General features: G+C 42.8%; 1 long non-coding RNA gene across 1 annotated transcript in view; it reads left to right on the top strand.

Annotated features, from left to right (window-relative positions):
* Positions 1 to 2,337: 2,337 nt before the first annotated feature.
* LOC127439610 (uncharacterized) overlaps positions 2,338 to 21,780 on the top strand; it is a 33,389-nt gene continuing 13,946 nt past the window's right edge. The window contains exons 1-3 of the long non-coding RNA XR_007896998.1: positions 2,338 to 2,637; positions 4,118 to 4,335; positions 20,274 to 20,445. This is a non-coding gene — a long non-coding RNA (uncharacterized LOC127439610). The remainder of the gene's footprint in view (positions 2,638 to 4,117; positions 4,336 to 20,273; positions 20,446 to 21,780) is intronic.

Below are 21,780 nucleotides of genomic sequence, written 5' to 3'. Positions count from 1 at the left end.
GTGATGCTGGTCTCAGTCAATCTGAGAGATCTCAATCACTTTGATCTGCTGACTGTCTTAAATGAGTGTGCTGAGTAATAATGGCTAAAACAGGACTACAATTTGGACACTGCTGGTCCCTCTCCACAGCCTTAATGCAATTCACGAATGTATTAGAGCCTCCAGAGGCAAATCTTCTCATCATAATGCACTGACAGCAGATCAACCTTAAGAAAGAAAAAATGGAGGGGAAAAAAGGAAAATACAGATGCAAAGTTATAAAAAAAATTGTTTCTCTCTTAATAGTTCACTGTAAACCAATGCATGTTTGCAGAAGATAAAAGAGTAATGTAGCTATAATTCTTGAATTTGAGATAATTACTTATAAACAAACCCTTTCTAATGAACTAAGCTTGACCTATAATCAAATAGCAAATAATAATAAAAAAAAAAAAACAGTTAAATTACATTAAAGGGAATTCAATTAAACTCTATAAACTCATATATAGGACAAACTATCTTGGTTTTTTTTTTAAAGGTAAAATTGGTAAAGAAATGTCTGGGTAATATGCCCCATCGTGACACTAAAACCTTGAAAATCCCATAATAAACTTTTACTGTATGTGAGCGACTGCTTCATTGATTATAATGAAAGAGTACTAGTTTTTTCCGCGTGACTCACGTCATGTCGCAATCCATGCAAATGTACAGTATGGGATGTTTCAGCACCTGTTGTTGCACTAACATTTGTTGCACTGACTCACTGAAAGAAAGCACCAACAAAGTAATGCATTTCACAGGAAAAAAAAGTTCTGTTTACAGTAATAACATTTTACTTGCAACTGGCGTAAACCAAGGAATACTTTCATTTTGACACTTACGACTGAAAATGTATAGTAATTTCTTCATTGTCCTCCTCTTCAGCACAATTGCTCTCATTTTCATCTTGGACATCGCTTGATAGTGCTTTATATTTAACAGTGCTTTGCACCATTTTCACTGAATGTGCACTTTTTATGTAATGTCAAATCATTGATTCGAGTGACCTAGAATCTCTTCCTGTTTGTCTTGATAGTCAGGTTAGGTAGAAACACCTCCCTCAAAACAGCAGAAAAAAGTCGTTGATGGGCATGCTCATGTCTAAGAGACTGATTTCACACATGTGATAAATTTGTTTACATATAAATGTTTAAAAATATCTACATTATCTACAGATTTACTTGCAAAGTAATTATAGTTTGTGTGTTTTTGTAGCAAGACTGTAACTACAGGTAATACTATCAGATTAGTGAAACTACTAAACGAAACTAAAACTTCCATTGTTGTAATAACTATGATGGAAATTCCCAAAATCCCATAATTGATATTAAATCTGCATATTTCTGCTAAAAAATAATAGCTAGAGTCGGTGTTACTATAGTACAATCATGGTACATTTTCAAAAGAGCATGTACTGATGATAAAATTTTTAAAAGGCACAAGCACTTTAAGTGTCTTAGATGTCTTTGATGGCCTTCTGTGTCCAAAAAGACGAAGGTTAAAGGTGAAACAGTGGGGATGGTTTGAAGTATTTTTCAATGTACCAGTGACCTGGAAGAGAGCTGAGAGCATAATCCTCAATATTTATTTTTAAAATAGTCTGTGACTCCAAATCTCCATCTTCAAGGGAATCATGGTGTACAGCTTCCCACCTTATTTACTTTTTGACATTTACTAGGAGATTTTCAGACAAGCAGAATGTAATTGAATGTAAAATTCCGACAGAGATCCTGTGACAACCGCTGCCATATCAAGACGTTGGAAAAGGATAGAGATACAGCGAGAGATTGAGCATACTGGCCATCTTAAATGTCACTCATGTGGCTATGACTTTATTTGTTTATACACTCCATTTATACCTTTCCAGATGTGAGTCTATTGTGATATTCAAATACCCTACAACCCTGAATGTCAGTGCATTGTAAGAGTGTGAATAAAAAACATTTTCAAGGGGATGAAATCACTTTGATCAGTTTTATTTTAGCTCAGAATAGACTTTGGGACTAGGTGATTTTTAAGATATACTGTGACAATGGGACTGGCTCTTTTATGAGGTTTTTCTTTTTTTCTTATGATTTTGCCTTGTGCTATTAAAAAATAAATAAATGCATATTCGCCTTTTTTGCCAATGTGTGAACGGCTTTAACGCAACTTAAAAAATGAGCCCTTCCCGGACTTCCTAGGTTGCCTATTAAAGCCTGTAGACTGATTTTCATGCGTAGGGAGCGGGTCGGTTTTGGCGGAAAAATCCAAAGGATGTGACGTTTATGTGTGCTCCCGAGAGCCTTGCCTTAGACAGTAATAGCTTCTCTTCCGATATTCAATAGCGTCAACAGACAGTCTGCAACACTAGGTAACATTATGTTAGAGATGGAATACAGCAAACATCCGACTCCCAGCGCAACACTGACTCCTACACAAACTCAGAGTAAGCCAAAAAAAAAAATTTAAAAATAAAATAAAAAATATTTATCTGCTGAATCCCATCTGGCTAAGCAGGAACGTGATCGTGTTCGAGCGAAAACTAGAGTGAACTTTGGCAGGGCATTTGATTCCTGGAGGGACCTTCGTTTGGTTTTGGGGATCAAAACTGACCCTGGCGTTCTTCTTATTGGACAGGTAAGCTTACATAACTGCAAAGCATGTGAAATATAGTGCCATAAGGATTGATCTGTGTAATTTTAGCTAACTTGATCTTGCCTGCTAACGCTGACGAACTGCAAGCTACCTTGCTTCGTAATTTTCAAATAATTTAAACAATCTTCTCTTTATACTAAAAGTCAGGTATACAGGATAAATTTAAGCAAATACGCTGGTTTCTTGATTGTAGTACAACATATGACATACAAAACATACAATAGTGCAACAGTAAACTGTCTGGTATAGTTTGGTAGTATGTAGCTGTGTGTGTGTGTATCAGTATGCTATGTTAGCTGATAAGTAGTTTTAGCTTAGTCTCAAAAGTTTTTAGTAAAACCATCATAAATGTGTAATTTTAATTACGCTACCTCATCTGTCGGTGTAACCCAGGTTACTACAACCATGCTGAAACCTGTGGGGAAAAAAGGGATGTTAGAATACACATATATACATATTTGTATGTTTTTATTTTTCATGTTTTTCAATTAAATAGTGTTGTTTTGTGGAGGAAACTACTAATAAATGCAGCAAACTGAAAATAAAATATTAATTAGAGTAACTAAGGTTAACTCTTTTGTTCGAGTTGCGTCATCACAGGCTGCTGGATTCTGCTCTCTCACTTGAGGTATCATTGGCTGCTGGAGAAATCGCACGCGCCGTCCCTAAGGCCAGAAATAAATAAATAAATCAGAGTGAGAAAAAACGTAATTGGTAGATTTGAAGTTAGAGAAGTCAATTGAGCAACAAGAGTTTATATTTGAGAATTATTTCGGTTAAATCGCTGTATATCGCACTCCACGTTAAAAGTGTGCTGAAACTATGAAGTGAACGTGAACTGATGCAAACTCATTCAATAAAAGTCCTTTAAATCAGAAATTCTATGCTTTATTAGGAATTATTTCTGATAATTATCAAGTTTTCTTGGTAAGTGAATCTACATAAGTACTATATTTAGTAGTTTACAGTTCAAATATTGGTTAATCATTTACTGAATCAAATGTTCTTAAATGTGTATGATACATGGTTCGAGTACATATGTATAAGACCATTTAGGTTTAAAAAGTGGAATATTTTCATGTGAACATGTTATAATTGTAAGTAAAATGATAAATTAGCGCTGATGGCTAATTTTGGGAATTATGTGAGTTCGTTAACCTCATGTGCTAGTTTTGCTAACCATGTGTGTGCATGATGGTCGCACATGCTGAGGCACGTTATAAGTTATCTGAGTATACATGCAAATGAAAGAAATTATTTCATATGTGACAGTTCATAATTCTGAAGAAAGTGTGTTAAAGAAAAGGGTATGTATTCAGTATATTAATGCTGATATAGAGAGTAAATTCATATGTGTGTATTTTAAATGTTTTAAGTACACTACAAGACAGTTATTGAAATGTTGATGGTTATTGTTGTTGAAATGAGAATTAATTGTGATACCGGCCTTGTCTTTTGCAAGGTTGGGTTTTCTTTTTTGTGTTTTTTCTTCTTTTTTTTTCTGTCTTTTCCGATATATTCCTGTGACGTTGGATGATGATTTTCCCTGGAGAAATTCCGGATTTAAATTGTTCCTGTTAACAAGCAAAGAGTGTTCAACGCTGTGTAGGAACTGGCGAGCCAATCTATCGTATACCTGAGCCTGGAACGGAGACATTTCACAATAGAAATATCCGAGTGGTAAGACTACACATTTCTTTTGCTGAACATTGTCTCAATAGTGAAGAACAAGAACTATATCCTATTCTGGATCAAGGTCAAAGTTTTTGCATAACTGCATTGCTCTGCAACGAAATAGAGCTGAAACGCAGAGGAATAGGAGCGAATAACTGAACTGAGTTAAAGTTACACTGATTGTGAGTGAGTGCAATTCACAAGGACATTTAACTGAATGAACAGTGAGTTGATGTAACATTGGGTATCTTACCTGTGAATTAAATTTTCATTATCATTGTTCTGTTTCTTTTATTTTGTTGTTTTCCACTAAGGAGTTATTATTTTTGTTTATCTGAATTAATTGTTTATCTGAAACTGTTATTGTCATTGGTTTTCTTTTCTTTATTTTCCTTTCTTCAACTAAAACAAGACAATATAGAATTCTCACTTGTTCAACTGCACATCTGTCTCGTGTGGTCATTTCCCCTTCTCTCAGTTGCAAACACTGTCTCCTGAGCGAACATGGTCTTCTGATATCTGGTCCGAGACATTGGAAAGTGTATCCCTCCGCATTAAATCTCATCGAGTCACGAGCTGCAGGGTGGTCTACACTCACGCCACGCCACGCGTTACAAAAAGTTAGCCAGTTGTGTTGCAACAGGGGTAGCTGTTAAAGAGACAGAAAAGGGGAAATTAACAATACAAGAGAAACAATGTATTGAAAAGGTTCAGACCATTATCGTGGAAATTGTAAAGTGAGAAAATGTGAATGTCGCAAATGTGCTCATAGTCGGAGGCCTTGCATTAACCGAAGTAGACCATGAGCTGGAGCTGTACTTACTGAGATATGGTTCAATTAGCCGTAATATGGTAATCGACGACCCAACTTCAGAGTTCCACAGAAATGCTATAGTAGAATACACTCATAGCTCAGCAATCCGAAATTTGAGCCCCTTATTACCCTTAACTTTAGGGAGCCTCACTGACCCAGGTGTTACCTTCCAAGTTCGTGCCTTAGCTAGTGTCTATACTCAAACTGCTAATTGCACTGCCACTGAGGGGTACCTTGAGACACTGAAGGCTATTGCTAAAGAGAGTGGAAGGCCTTTCCAAAGTGTGCTCCAAGAGGAATTGGAGAAACTCAGAGAAACCCATTCTGCTAATCGAGCTCCAGCAGGAGCGCAAGATGCGAGCTGCCATGGTCCTGGCGGCGATTCCCAGAATCCAGATGCGGCTGTCTCACTGCCAATAAGTAGCTCTATGACTCCCTTATTGACCAGTATAGAAGCGACTGAAACGCAAAACCCAGAACCTAAAAACCCAACCAAGAAAACAATAACTTCCGCAGCTCCCCCAGTCCAGAAACTACCACTGATGATATCATGGTAACAACCTGCCCAGATTTCCCCATGAATATCATGGACCCACCCAGTGTCCAGAGGATGGTGGTCGAGCACATAGTAAAAATGTGCGATGCTACATTGTCGCAGCAAGCCTCAATCTGCCTTAGAGTTTTCTCAGGGAGGAGTTTGCATCCCATCAACAAGCCCGACTTCGACACCTGGCGTGCGAGTGTTGACTTCCTGTTAAATGACCCATCCATCTCTGATTTACATAGAATATGAAGAATCCTGGACAGTCTGTTACCTCCAGCCACAGACATAGTGAAACATGTACACCCTCCAGCCCTACCTGCCATGTTTCTTGAGCTGTTGGAGTCAGTGTATGGTTCTGTTGAGGACAGAGATGAGTTGTTAGCCAAATTCATGGGCATTCTACAGAATCAGAGTGAGAAATCATCAGATGCACCGCTTGCAAGTTATTCTGAGCACGACATTTAGAAGGGGGGCATAGCAGAAAGTGAACGCAACCGTTGCCTTCTGAAAAAATTCTGCCAAGGGTGTTGGGACAGTGGTATCATTGCTGACCTTCAGCTGGAGAAAAAGAAAGCTCAACTGCCCACCTTTGCCGAGTTGGCAGTACTTATTCGAACAGAGGAAGACAAACATGCCTCTAAGGAGGAACGGATGAGAAAGCACCTTGGTTTGACAAAACCTTCAACTGCTTACCCAAAGTCACGAACAGCTGCTCACCAGGTGTCAGCCAGTTCATGTGATGTGCCAAAATCTGATCATTCTGAAACCTATCTCCTAAAGAAACAAATTGTAGAGATCCAAGCTCAAGTTGCTGCCTTAAAGTAGTCCCCAGGCCAGAAGGGTCCAAGAGGTCACTCTGAGAAAACCGAGCTGGGCACCTTGAGAAAACTAGTGGAAGAGTTATGTGCTCAAGTAGCCACTATGAAAGCTGCAGTCATCCAAGAGGTGAAGCGTAATGATCCAGAAGAGCTGGAAATTGCTAGACTACAGCGGCGAATCGCTGAGCTGCAAACTCAAAGTGTTACTTACAAAACACCTAAAGATTACCCCAGCAAAGTTCTCTGTTCCTGAGCTTTCCCCACACAAAGACCGCTTGAAACAGACACAGATAGAGGTCCCAGAAGGGGCCAGCTGGAAGTCAACAGACCTCGCCCTGGGTACTGTTTCCGGTGCGGAGAGGATGGGCACCTGGCTATCAACTGCAAAAATGCTGTTAACCCTTCAAAAGTCAAGGAGAAGCGACGTAAGTTAAGGGAGCAGCAAAGCCAGAGGGACTCTCTACATGGGAAGCCCGCTCTGCCTTTAAACTGAAAAGGGTCTCTGTAGCAGGGCATATGGAGACCAGATATGGAGACAGTCGCCCTAAATGTTATAAACAGGCATCTGACATGCGCAGCCATGATGTGCCACCATTGAAAGACTTGCCAAAGGGGTTAGTGGGAAATAAATGCACAGCCCAGTTCACCATCGGTGGAAGGGAGGTAGATTGCCTCCTAGAAACGGGGTCGCAGGTTACCACAATTCCCAAGTCATTTTATGAAACAAATCTATCAGACCACCCTTTGAAGCCGTTTGAGAATTTGCTAGTGGTAGTAGGAGCTAATGGACATGCTGTGCCATACTTGGGGTATATTGAGCTAACCATGAGGTTTTCCAAAGCATTTGTTGGGGCTGAAGTTGAAGTCCCCACTCTGGCCCTAGTGGCGCCGGATTTAACAAGTCTGTCCCAAATTCTAGTCGGAACTAATTCCCTAGATGTGCTTTACAGCAAATACGCTCAAGAGAGTGCGACTAACTTTCAGTCAAGCTTCCATGGGTATCAAGCTATACTTAAAGTCCTGGAAGCTAGGTGGAGACAAGCAAGCAATGAAACTTGGGTGTGTGAAGTTGAAAGGGAACTTCCCTGAAGTTGTGCCCACTGGGACCACACAGAGAAGTGGGTGACACTTGAGCCGCCATCAGTACCTTTACCAAGCGGCCTGCTTGTTGCAAACTGCTTGCACACCTTGCCCCATAAATGCCCCTCCCAGTTATCAGTCTTGCTTAAGAACAGAACTCCAACAGACATAATAATCCCTCCTAAAGTAATGCTGGCAGAAATTCATGCAGTTCAAAGGGTTATGGACAAACAGTGTCAGAATTCAGATGACAGGGCTGAAAAAGCAATGCCTACCTGTGCTAACCTTACCCTTGCCCACAAATTGGAAAGAGAGAATATCAAAATTGTTGAACTCCATGCCTGAGTTCTTCTCCTTACATGACCTTGACTATGGCCACATTGGGAAAGTTAAGCACCAGATAAAGTTGAGTGATGAAACACCGTTAAAGCACAGGGCCCGACCAATTCACCCCCAAGACATTGATGCCATATGGAAACACTTCCAAGAGTTAATAGCTGCTGGTGTCATCCGTGAGTCGGAGTCTCCCTTTGCTTCCCCCATAGTCATGGTTCGGAAAAAGGATGGTACAGTACGGCTATGTATCGATTTCCGAAAGCTCAATTCCCAGACGATTAAAGATGCATATGCTTTGCCAAATTAAAAGGAGTCTTTTCTGTACTAACAGGCTCGAAGTGGTTCTCTGTGCTTGATTTAAAGTCCGGGTTCTACCAAATTGAGATGGAAGAGGCGGATAAGTGTAAAACTGTGTTCGTTTGCCCACTCAGGTTTTGGGAATTTAACAGAATGCCGCAGGGAATTACGAACGCACCACGCATGTTCCAAAGATTAATGGAACGGTGCATGGGGAACTTGAACAGGGAGCAGGTACTAGTCTTAATTGATGACCTCATAGTCTTTTCAAAGACTCTAGAAGAGCATGAGTCCTGGTTGTTTCAAGTTCTCAACTAGCTGAAAGAGTATGGGCTAAAACTGTCACCTGAAAAGTGTCAGTTCTTCCAGACGTCGGTGAGGTGTCTGGGCCATATAGTCTCACAGGACAGGGTAGAGACTGACCTGGCGAAGACTGATGCCTTAAAGACTTGGCCAAGGCCAACAAACCTAGGGGAGTTGAGGTCTTTCTTATGGTTTTCCGGGTACTACCAGAGGTTTGTGCGCGATTACTCAAAGATCATTAAACCTCTTACCGATCTTACAGCGGGATATCCCCCACTTTGGAAGAGCTGTAGTAAGAAATGGAAAGATGAGGGATATTTCAACCCCAGAGAGCAGTTCGGTGATCGGTGGACTGAAATGTATCAGAGTGCCTTTGATGCTATAATTTGCAAGCTCACTTCTGCACCTATTTTAGGATTTGCTAACCCCAAGCTCACTTATGTATTTCACACCGATGCCAGTACCACCGGGCTCGGTGCAGCATTATATCAGGAGCAAGACAGTCAGATGAGAGTCATAACCTTTGCCAGCAGGGGGCTGACAAAGGGTGAAACTAAGTACCCTGCGCATAAGCTCGAGTTCTTAGCGCTAAAATGGTAGTGACTACTTGTACGGTGCAGACTTTACCATTATAACAGACAGTAATCCCTTGACGTATATTTTGACTTCTGCGAAGCTCGATGCCACCAGTTATTGGTGGTTGTCCAGTTTGTCAACTTTTAAGCTGCAATACAGACCAGGCAGCCAAAATCAAGATGCTGACGGGCTTTCCCGACGCCCGCACGGAGAACCCCTGGATGACCTAATTTCATGGAAAGAGAGAGAAAGGATTAAGAAGTTTATGCTCTACCATCTTATGGAGCCAGGAACTGAGTCATCCGTCCTCAAGGCAGACACGGTAAAAGCCATCTGTAAAAGGCATCAGGCGACTGGGTCTTCTGAAAATCCTGATTCCGCCCACTCCTCAATTACCTTGGTCGAATCCCTTACTCACTATGAGGATACCCTGCCAAATGAATTCCAACATGAGGATGAACATGGTCTTCCAGATCTTCCTCATCTCTCAGAAGCCACCTTGGCGGATCGGCAAAGGAGGGATCCGGAACTCAGAGTAGTAATTGAGTGGATGGAGAGTGGAGCAAAGCCTTGCACCCTGAAAGACCAGCCACCTGCCATGGATTTGTGGTTAAGGGAGTGGAATCAACTCGAGTTGAGAAGCAGAGTGCTATATAGAAAAGGGCAAGAACATGGAGCCCCTCACTATCAATTAGTACTGCCCAGAGAATTGAGAGAAATGGTGTTACGGTGCCTTCATGATGACATGGGTCATTTAGTCATCGAAAGGACTCTAGACCTTGTCAGGTTGAGGTTCTTTTGGCCCAAAATGTCACAGTCAGTGAAAGAAAAGGTCAAGACCTATGAACACTGTGTGTGCAGAAAAACACCCCCAGACAGAGCAGCTCCTTTAGTAAGCATTCAAATCAGCAGACCCTTAGAGTTGGTCTACATGGATTTTCTGTTCTTAGAACCAGATCAAAGTAACACCAAGAGCATACTGGTTATAACCGACCATTTCACAAAATATGCCATGGCGATACCGACTCGAAACCAAACTGCCCAAACCGTCGCTAAGTGCTTGTGGGATAATTTTTTGTACACTATGGGTTTCCTGAGAAGCTACATAGTGACCAAGGGCCCGATTTTGAGTCGTACACAATAAAGGAGCTGTGTAGGGTCGCTGGCATTCACAAAATAAGGACTACACCATACCACCCAAGAGGTAACCTGGTAGAACGTTTTAATCGGACTCTTCTTCAGATGCTAGGGACGCTGGAGAATGAGAAGTCTCAATGGAAGGAGTTTGTAAAACCCTTAGTCCATGCCTATAATTGCATGCGGATTGATACAACTGGGTACACTCCTTACGAGCTCATGTTCGGACGACAACCACGCCTCCCGGTTGATCTGGCTTTCGGGTTGCCAGTAAATACTCCCACCAAGTCCTGTTCTCAATATCTGCGAGACCTAAAGAATCAGTTGCGGGAGAGCTATGAAGTGGCAACTAAGAATGCTGCCAAAGTACCAGAATGTAATAAGAAAGATTTGATGAGCATTTGGTTGTTTCTACTATGGAGGTGGGTGACCGAGTTTTGTACGGAATGTACGATTGAGGAAAGCACAAGCTAGCTGATAAATGGGAGCCAGATGTTCATGTAGTTGTCAGGAAAGCTGGTGATCTGCCGGTGTATACTGTCCAACCAGACGGAAAGAGTGGTCCTCTCTGGACGTTGCATCGTGATTTACTGTTGCCCTGTGGGTTTCTGCAGGCAAACAAACCTAAAGAACGGCCTAAGCAAAAGGCAGTCCATAGGCCTAGAACCAGAGCTTGTCCTGATGATGAAGAGGTGCAAGAGTCAGAGTCTGTCTGATCAAATTCCATGTTATGTATCTGGAAGTACATTGGACTTTGAAACTCAAATTCTTACGGGCCTTGAGCAATCACCTTGCCCAGGAATTCAAGGAATTACAAATGACTTGCCTGTTTTTGACTGCTGGAAAGAACTTACCTGTTTGTGAATCCATGGAAGGAAATCCAGAAGAACCTGCAAGAGAATACTTACCTGATCGGAGACTTGTAGAGGAAAATTTGAATGAGTCTGTAGGAGTAGAAAGGTCTATTGATGAGCCTGAATCAGACCATATTGAACCAGATATCTCAGTGGATGATAGACCTGAGCTCTTGGATGAGTTTCCTACTCAAACAATTGAGACAATACTAACCAACTCTGAGTCAGAGTGTGAGAAGGAAAGTAATCTGATCCTGAATGGACCGAGTTATACTGAAAATGCTCAAGATGAGCAGGCGAGGAGCATTGAATCAGAAGATGTCGCTCCTAGACGCTCGCGAAGAGAGCGACGACCCCCTAAAAAGTTCCAATATCCCCAATTAGGGAACCAACTCACCTTAGTGATTCAGTCCTTATTACAGGGTCTAAATACTGCTCTCAGTACTTCTTTAGAAGAGTCAGTCATTGACCCTGTAGTTGATACGCCTGTAGTTACTACCCAGCCTTTCAGATGACTTTCAACGGGACGTGCATATATTCCAGAGGGGAGGGTGTAACCCAGGTTACTACAACCATGCTGAAACCTGTGGAAAAAAAGGGATGTTAGAATACACATATTTACATATTTGTTTGTTTTTATTTTTAATGTTTTTGAAATTAAATAGTGTTGTTTTGTGGAGAAAACTAATAATAAATGCAGCAAACTGAAAAAAATATTAATTAGAGTAACTAAGGTTAAGTCTGCCGTGCGTTACATCAGCATGATGCCAGTGAATCACGTTCAGTCTCTTTGTACATTACGTCATTGTTTTGGATGCTCGCTCGCTCATGTGCTCGCTGGCTGCAGTTTCCTTAATGGCCACAAGTGTCATTAATAACAAGGGTTTCTGCATCTTACATACTGCACCTTTAAGTACTTGTTTAAATCACTCAAAGCATTTTATGCATTTTTAACCAGGCTTTGAGGACATGTATAACAGTTTAAAACAATAACATTCTCATTACACATATTTTCACATATAACATGCATTACACTTTTCACTAAACTGGAAAACACCCTGGGCTATAAATCATTAAATAAGATATGATTAATACTAAATTTATATACCCAGTCCTTACATGTGTGCCAAAACATGGTCAAACTCCACACATGCAATCCATATGCATCCTTCAAAAATGATCCATAACAAACACTCAGTTTTAACATATGACTCTTGTGAACACATATTTAATGCAATTTAACAACATTTTGCATAGAATTTTATATTTCCCAAAGAATTCTCAACCGATGAACAAACCGGGAGCTCTCTTGCACAATGTATGTTCTCACATTTCTAACACGAGAGAGTGCCGGAAAGCAGGTGTTGCAAAACTCTGGTGTCACAAAACTCTGGTCTTAAAGGGGCCACGTCTAATTTATGACTAGAGTTAAATTACATGAAATATCTCCACTTGGCTACATTCTCCCCTGCTAAAAGTCATTGTCCCTGAAGACTTAATACATATTTACATAATACACACTACCCAGGCTTGTTAACACCTGAGAGAAGACTTAAGGACTGAGTGAAACTGCATTGCATGCTGATTTTGGCTCATTAAATGGGTTTGATTGTATGCAAGCATTGGCTCTTTTAGTTCTTCTTGGTGCTGGTACAGGCTTTTTCATCTCTGGTTCAGACACCCTAGGAGCTGTGCCAGTGTCAGGTCCGACTCTCTCTGGACCAGACACTCTAGGAGCTGTGTCATTGCTAGACGCAACTCTCTCTGGTACAGAACCTTGTTGTACTATGTACTCTGAAATCAGTACAGGTTCACCTGTTTTCAGGATTCACATTCTCTGTCTCTTGCAGACTAGGATATGTGACCTCTTCTAGCACAACAAAATCAGGATCAGAATGCACAACCTCAACCTGCTCAGAAACAGATTCTGCCCTCGATTGTGGTGCTGTGGGAGAACGGGTTTCAGTCACCTCTGGCTCAGGAACAGAGTTAACACAAGGGCGCAAGTCAACTCTATGGACTCTCTTTATAGGACCACCCTCAAGGAGCTCAACAGTTTGTGTGGTACCCTGCAAATCAATGACCCTGTGTACAGTAGGACCCCATGAATCCTGTATTTTGTTCCTACCCAAAGGTCTGTGGTGTAAGTATACCTGCTGACCCACATCAATCACAGGACAATGGACGTTATCATTCAGAGGGGCAAGTCTCTCTGCAGACTTGTGTTTGGCTTATTCCCTGGATTTTTCATGAGCTTCCTTCAATCTGTCTTGGTGAATCACCAACCAATCATGTTTTCTGTCCACAGTTTGCTCTTGACCTAGCAGTGCATCTACTGGAAGATGCAGGTTGACTCCCAACAGCAAGTAATGTGGTAATTATCCAGTGGTTGCATGTGGTGTTAGATTATAAGCATAAACCAACTCAGCAAGGTGTTCTGGCCAACACTTTTTCTTTTCATGGGGAAATGTACCTAATAGATCATGGAGCGTTCTGTTAAAGCGCTCGCACTGAGCATTACCCTGAGGCCGATAAAGTGTGGTGCGGTTTTTCTTTACACCATACATTTTACACAGCTCAGCAATCACATCGCTTAAAATTTCTGCCCTGATCAGAGTGCAATCGTTCAGGCACACCATATTTCATGAACCACTCTTTCAGAAGGATCTTGGCAGTGGTATCAGCCCTCTGATCCTTGTTTGGAAATGCCTGTGTGAACTTTGTGAAAACAACAGTCACAATTAACTTGTTCTCACGGCCATCAGAGGCAGATTCAAGCACAGTAAAATCTACTGCCACTACTTTAAGGGGGAAGCCAGAAATGGCTTCATAGGAGGATGTATCCTTGGCTGTGGCATCTTGGTTAAGATGCACCTTTGACACTTTTTGATCCACCACTCCACATCATGATGTTGGTCATTCACAATGCGATAAATCAAGCCATCCAACTCTATAACACACTTCCACTGCTTTATCAGTGACAGTACACACTTTGATAGACCAGATCTCTCACAAGTGGTGGGCTTTTTTTATGTTCCCAAAAGTTTCTGAAAGAACTGAGAGTGGGATCTTTCATCTGAAAATCCTTCAATTCAGCTGTTGTGTAACCTGGAAGAGTAGGCAAACTTCCGTGAGTGTTACTGCCTTCCTCTACTCCACACCCTAAAGCACGAATATGTCCAACCCTTCAGCATTTTCCACCAGCCATCACTAAGTCAGTCGCTAAGGCTGTTCCTTTGTTTATCATATGGCTGATGGCAATACAGTCATCATATTCTGCATCCTTAGGAGTGGCAGGCTCCCCTGCTGATGGCTGCCTAGAGAGTGCATCAGCAGCTGCATTATGCCGTTCTGGGTGGTATTTCACCTCAAAATCAAAGACAGCTAATTGAACAATCCATCTTTGCTCAAATGCACCAAGCTTGGCCATTTTTTAATGGCACAGAAGGTTGTTATCTGTTATAACCACAAATTTGGAACCCCGTGGATAACCACAGAATTTTTCAGAGATAGCCCACTTGAGGACCAGTAGCTCAAGCTTCATGCTACTGTAATTTATGTAATTCCTTTCTGCTTTACGAAGTCTTCTATTGGCTGTGGCAGCGGGGGCGTGGTCAAGCATCTCTCCGGAGAAAGAAAGCGGTAAGGGCGCTTACACCTGAGCTAAATTATGTCTAACACCTGTCTCTAATTTCAGTGAGCACGGGGAGAGCGGCATAAATAGAGCGACACTCAGTCGAGGCAGAGACTGGTTACGACAGAGCCGAGCCAGAGCAAGGATTTTTCTAGTAGTGAAAGTTTATTTATGAAAGCTGTGTGTGTTAGTGTCAGTTTAGTGTGTGAAGGTAAACTGTAAATTGGTGTCGCCAAGAGGGGAAAATAAAGCCTCACCTGAAGAAGGAAAAACTGCTCCTCACCTCATCTTTTACACTGGTGCCAAAACCTGGGAAGGAGGAGGGATTCCCGTCGCAGGGTCCTCGACACTGCCGTCCACCCAGGGGAGCGCCGCTGCCGTCCGACGGGGGAAGGAGTAGCCTGACCACCCGGACGCGGGGAACGGCCGCCATCCGCGAGGCGAGTGGGGACGGGACTCCCCGACCGCCTGGAGCGAGGGAGCCGCTGCCGGGGGCGGAGGAGTGCCCTGCCGTCCCCCGGGAACACGGAGGGGTCGAGAGAAGACCGCCGTCCGCGGGGGGAGGAGGGAAGCGACTCCCCGACCACCTGGAGTGGTAGGGCTGCTGCCAGGGGTGGAGGAGAGTCCCCACGGGACGCCGGGAACGCGGAGGGGCGTTCTGTCCACTTGGGGTCGGCGTTCTGACTCCGGTCCGCCCGGGGAGGTGCGGCTACAGTCCACCTGAGAGGGTGGAGTAGTGCTCGAGGACCACGCGACGGCGCATCAGAGAACCGGCTTAATAGTATAAATAATAATGTAATAAACAAAAAACACAACCAAAACGCACAACTAAAAACACACAGTAGAGCTGCCTGCAATTCTCTCTCTCTCGAACTGTCGTCCCCGGCTGACTTTATCCCTCGCGCGCCCCATCAGGCTGATTGGGGACCGGGTGTGTCTCATTCCAGCCCGGCCCCGCCCTCCTCGGCTCTACACTGGCATAAGCTATGACACTCCTACACTTACCCTGCTGCTGCTATAAGACAGCACCCAGGTATTCACTGCTCGCATCAGTATCCAATGTGAAAGGAAAAAATCTGCTTACCCTAACATAGGAGCAGATGTAACCTTCTCCTTCAGCAGCTCAAATGCTGATTGGCACTCTGATGACCACAAAGCACTAAACTCTCTCTCTCTCTCTGTGGTGCCAAACTGCTTGATACATAGGTTCATGGAGGGGCCTGGCAATTCTAGAAAAACCCTCATTGAACTTTCTGTTGTAACCACAGAACCCTAAGAATGAGCGCAATTCCTTAAATCTACTGGGAATTTTCCATTGCTTGACCGCTTCAACTTTACCTGGATCAGTACCAAAACCTAGAGCTGAGATCTGATGACCCAAGAAAGTTACTTCTTGCTGCAAGAAATGACACATTTCAGCTTTAACTTTGAGACCTGTTTCTTTTAGTCTGTTAAATGACTACTTCCATTCTCTGAATGTGCTCAGGGAAAGTGGGCGAGTACACTAATATGTCATCAAGGTGCACTACCATGATCTCAAAAATTATATCACCCATGGAAGCCTGCATAAGTCTTTGAAATGTCGAAGGTCTATTGCAAACCACAAATGGCATTTGAGAATACTCAAAGATCCCAAATGGAGTCATAAATGCAGTCTTATGCCTGTCTCGCTCATGGACAGCAACTGATGATATCAACTAGCTAATTCAGTGGAAGCAAATAACTTTGTTCCTTGTAGTGCATCAAAACTTTCATGTATCCTAAACAGAGGAAATATATCTTATTTGGTCTTTGAGTTCAGCTGCCTGTAATTGACACAAAGACTGAGACTGCCATCAGTTTTCCAAACTAGCACGATAGGTGAAGCATAAGCACTAGTGCTTTCTTAAGGAGCTTGGTGATATGTTTTCTGACTTCCCTATACTGAGTGGGTGGGATATGCCAATAAGGCTGGGCCACCGGTACATCATCCACCATGCCCTCATGCCAATGAGGGCTGGTACAGCAGAAGAGTTTTGTGAGTCTCTGACTACTAGAAAACCACACTCAGGTAGGGTAATACCCATGGTTTCAACCTCCAACTCAAGATAACCTAGGTAAGGTATGTCTAAACCTACTGTGGACAACATATCGTCATCCTCCCCAGACAGGTGTTCTCTGAAGAAATTCTCAGAAATAGTACTGACTTGGCTTCCTGTATCAAGTAAACAAGAGACCATTACTCCACTAATTTTTAGATTAGTGACAGGACATTTTCCAGCTGGTGCAATCAGTAACGACAAGTATCGATATTGGCTGAGCCTCTGGACTGCCCTTGCACTTGCCAGGCTCACAGCAAGCGAGGGAGCAAGTTTCCAAAGGATATGTTGCCGAATGTCTGTATAATCTACTAATTTTCTTGCTTGCAGAAAGTCACTGGATAGGTGTCTCAACAAACAGTACCCCTGTGGAATCAGCAGAACTCAGGTGCTCTCTCTCTCTCGTCCAGCAGTCTTGTCACCTTGCCATGTCACCTTTGGCCGATGCCTGTTCACTGCACCACTGAAGACAGCCTCCACTCTGTGTCCCACAGGCACCTATCTTCACCTCTACTATATTTGAAGATGAACAAGAAAAAAAAAAAGAAGAAAAAAAAGACCAAAAATGTAGCCGGTGGGTTGTAAAGAATTAACAAAGGATACAAAAATATCTTTTTACTACCACCCCTGGAGTTCGCTAGCTCGCTAGTTCGAATCCCAGGGCGTGCTGAGTCACTCCAGCCAGGTCTCCTAAGCAACCAAATTGGCCCAGTTGCAAGGGAGGGTAGAGTCACATGGGGTAACCTCCTCGTGGTCGCTATAATGCGGTTCGTTCTCGGTGGGGCATGTGGTGAGTTGAGTGCGGATGCCGCGGTGGATGGCGTGAAGCCTCCATGTCTCCGTGGCAATGCGCTCAACAAGCCACGTGATAAGATGCATGGAGGCAACTGGGATTCATACTCCGCCACCAGGATTGAGGCAAATCACTACACGACCTCGAGGACTTAAAAGCACACTGGGAATTGGGCATTCCAAATTGGGTGAAAAAGGGGAAATATATATATATCTTTTGAGGTTTTATTCTGATGCCTGTTTATAAAAAAGAAAGAAAAAAACAGCGGTTGATGGGCCATATATAAAAAAAAGAATAAAGAAAATACCAAAAATTAAATACAGTGCAATGAAAGGCAAAAAATGAAATAGAAAAATGAAATATGGTTCAACAAACTACAGTAGAGGCTAATGTCAAAAGAAAATACAAACAGGGCATAAGCCTACCCATATGCTTCAGCATACATCTTCTTCATTCATACTTATATCATTCACAGCATTTTATGCATTTTTAACCAGATTTTAAGGACATATATAGTGCATCCAGAAAGTATTCACAGCGCTTCACTTTTTCCACATTTTGTTATGTTACAGCCTTATTCCAAAATGGATTAAATTCATTATTTTCCTCAAAATTCTACAAACAATACCCCATAATGACAATGTGAACGAAGTTTGTTTGAAATCTTTGCAAATTTATTAAAAAAAAAAAAAAAAAAAAAAATCACATGTACACAAGAATTCACAGCCTTTGACATGACACTCAAAATTGAGCTCAGGTGCATCCTGTTTCCACTGATCATCCTTGAGATGTTTCTACAACTTGTCTGGAGTCCACCTGTGGTAAATTCAGTTGATTGGACATGATTTGGAAAGTCACACACCTGTCTATATAAGGTCCCACAGTTAACAGTGCATGTCAGAGCACAAACCAAGCCATGCAGTCCAAGGAATTGTCTGTAGACCTCCGAGACAGGATTGTATCGGGGCACAGATCTGGGGAAGGGTACAGAAAAATTTCTGCAGCATTGAAGGTCCCAATGAGCACAGTGGCCTCCATCATCCGTAAATGGAAGAAGTTTGGAACCACCAGGACTCTTTCTAGAGCTGGCCGCCCGGCCAAACTGAGCGATCGGGGAGAAGGCCTTAGTCAGGGAGGTGACCAAGAACCCGATGGTCACTCTGACAGAGCTCCAGCGTTTCTCTGTGGAGAGAGGAGAACCTTCCAGAAGAACAACCATCTCTGCAGCACTCCACCAATCAGGCCTGTATGGTAGAGTGGCCAGACGGAAGCCACTCCTCAGTAAAAGGCACATGACAGCCCGCCTGGAGCACCTGAAGGACTCTCAGACCATGAGAAACAAAATTCTCTGGTCTGATGAAACAAAGATTGAACTCTTTGGCCTGAATGGCAAGCGTCATGTCTGGAGGAAACCAGGCACCACTCATCACCTGGCCAATACCATCCCTACAATGAAGCATGGTGGTGGCAGCATCATGCTGTGGGGATGTTTTTTAGCAGCAGGAACTGGGAGACTAGTCAGGATCAAGGGAAAGATGAATGCAGTAATGTACAGAGACATCCTTGATGAAAACCTGCTCCAGAGCGCTCTGGACCTCAGACTGGGGTGACGGTTCATCTTCCAACAGGACAACGACCCTAAGCACACAGCCAAGATAACAAAGGAGTGGTTACGAGACAATTCTGTGAATGTCCTTGAGTGGCCCAGCCAGAGCCCAGACTTGAACCCGATTGAACATCTCTGGAGAGATCTGAAAATGGCTGTGCACCAATGCTCCCCATCCAACCTGATGGAGCTTGAGAGGTCCTGCAAAGAAGAATGGGAGAAACTGCCCAAAAATAGGTGTGCCAAGCTTGTAGCATCATACTTAAAGACTTGAGGCTGTAATTGGTGCCAAAGGTGCTTCAACAAAGTATTGTGCAAAGGCTGTGAATACTTATGTACATGTGATGGTTTTTTTTTTTGTTGTTGTTTTTTTTTTTTTTTTTTATAAATTTGCAAAGATTTCAAACAAACTTCTTTCACATTGTCATTATGGGGTATTGTTTGTAGAATTTTGAGGAAAATAATGAATTTAATCCATTTTGGAATAAGGCTGTAACATAACAAAATGTGGAGAAAGTGAAGCGCTGTGAATACATTCCAGATGCACTGTATAACAGTTTAAAACAATAGAATTCTCATTACACATATTTTCACATATAACACTTATTCACTAAACTATAAAACACTCTGGGCTATAAATCATTAAATAAGATATGATTAATCCTATTTACATACCCAGTCCTCACATGTGTGCCAAAACGTGGTTAAACTCCACATATGCAATCCATATGCATCCTTCAAAAATTATCCATAACAAACACTCAATTTTAACATATTACTCTTGTGAATACATATTTAATGTAATTTAACAACATTTTGTGTAGAATTTTATCTTTACCTAAGGAATTCTCAACCAATGAACAAAACCGTGAGCTCTCTTGCACAATGTATGTTCTTATGTTTCTAACATGAGAGGTGTCGCAAAACTCCAGTCTTAAAGGGGCCACGTCCAATATTTGACTAGAGTTAAATTACATGACATTTTTCCAGTTGGCTGCAATAAGAAGTCATGTTTAATGTAGGAGCAGGCTCCCAGAATAAACAAAATCTACCTCTCTCCACTATCCCTCCCAGGTAGGCAAGTCCATCCCCATGGGTGTAGGAGGGGGGCCTGGGCTGGTCTTTTAGAGCTGCAGGGATCGAGGGCATTTCCAAGACTGTTGCCCTAATGGTGGTGGATATGCTGGTCTGGATTCCCGACGCTCCACAGGCTACCCCTGCTTGAGCTGAGGTGTTTCGGATACCGGTGAGTACCCAGGGGGATACATATCAAACTTTGGTAGATTCTGGCTGTTCTCAAACCTCCATCCACCAACACTTGTTACAAGACGGGGCTTTGGGCACAAATAATAGGGTGAAGGTGTGGTGTGTGCATGGGGATATTCACATGTATCCGGTGGTTACCATTGAGATACTATTCAGGGGGAGAAAACATAGAGTGGAGGCCGTTGTTAATTCCTGCCTCACGCATCTGCTGATTTTGGGGATGAATTGGCCTGATTTTAAGAATTTATTTAGGGAAATTTGTGCAGATGGGTCTTGTGAAATAATATCTCGGTGTGTGATGTGTGATGCTATGGCTTGGGAGGCAGTGCCAGGCCATCTACGTTGGATCTGTGTCAAGATGACGGAAGGGAGGAGGTCCCCGCCCTCAGGTAATTCCCTGAGGGGGATTTCCCTCTAGAGCAGTCATGTGATGAGTCCCTCAAACAAGCTTTTGACCAAGTGAGAGTAATCAATGGTCAACAGCTCCAGCCTAACGTCACGCTCACTTACACGTATTTTTCAGTTATCAAAGATAGGTTGTATCGAGTGACACATGACACTCAAACAAAAGAAAATATAACCCAGTTATTAGTCCCAAAGAGCTGTCGGGAAGCGCTTTTCCAGGCGGCTCACCATAATCCAATGGCTGGCCATTTAGGACAGGAAAGAACACTTTACCAAATAATGGCCCATTTTTTTTGGCCGGGCTTTCACGGGGACGTACGCAGGTGGTGTGAGGTATGACGTGAATGTCAGTTGGTGAATCCACCGGCCATTGCGTCCTCTACCGTTAGTCGAGGTACCCTTTGAAAGAATTGGTATGGACCTCATTGGGCCATTAGAATGGACCGCATGCGGACATCGCTTTGTATTAGTTCTGGTGGACTATGCAATGCGATATCCGGAAGCAGTGCCCCTGCACAACATCTCAGCACGTAGTGTTGGGGTGGCACTCTTCAGAATAATCTCCCGAGTGGGGATTCTGAAAGAAATCCTCACTGACCAGGGCACTACATTTATGTCATGAACTCTACACGAACTGTATGAATTATTAGGTATTAAATCGATTCGCACCAGTGTTTACCACCCACAAACCAGTGGGTTGGTGGAGTGATTTAATAAAACCCTGAAAAACATGATCCCTAAGTTCATACATGAGGATGCTAGAAATTGGGATAAGTGGCTCGAGCCCGTTATTTGCAGTGAGAGAGGTCCCACAAGCCTCCCACTGCTCCCCGTCTCCTTCCATACCCAAACCTGAAGTTCTGTGACAATGACCTTAATGGCATTTCAGATTATTTGAACCCCCCTGACC

This window comes from Myxocyprinus asiaticus, chromosome 4, assembly GCF_019703515.2.
Source record: "Myxocyprinus asiaticus isolate MX2 ecotype Aquarium Trade chromosome 4, UBuf_Myxa_2, whole genome shotgun sequence".
NCBI lineage: Eukaryota > Metazoa > Chordata > Actinopteri > Cypriniformes > Catostomidae > Myxocyprinus > Myxocyprinus asiaticus.
This window is presented reverse-complemented; position numbering and strand designations above follow the sequence as displayed.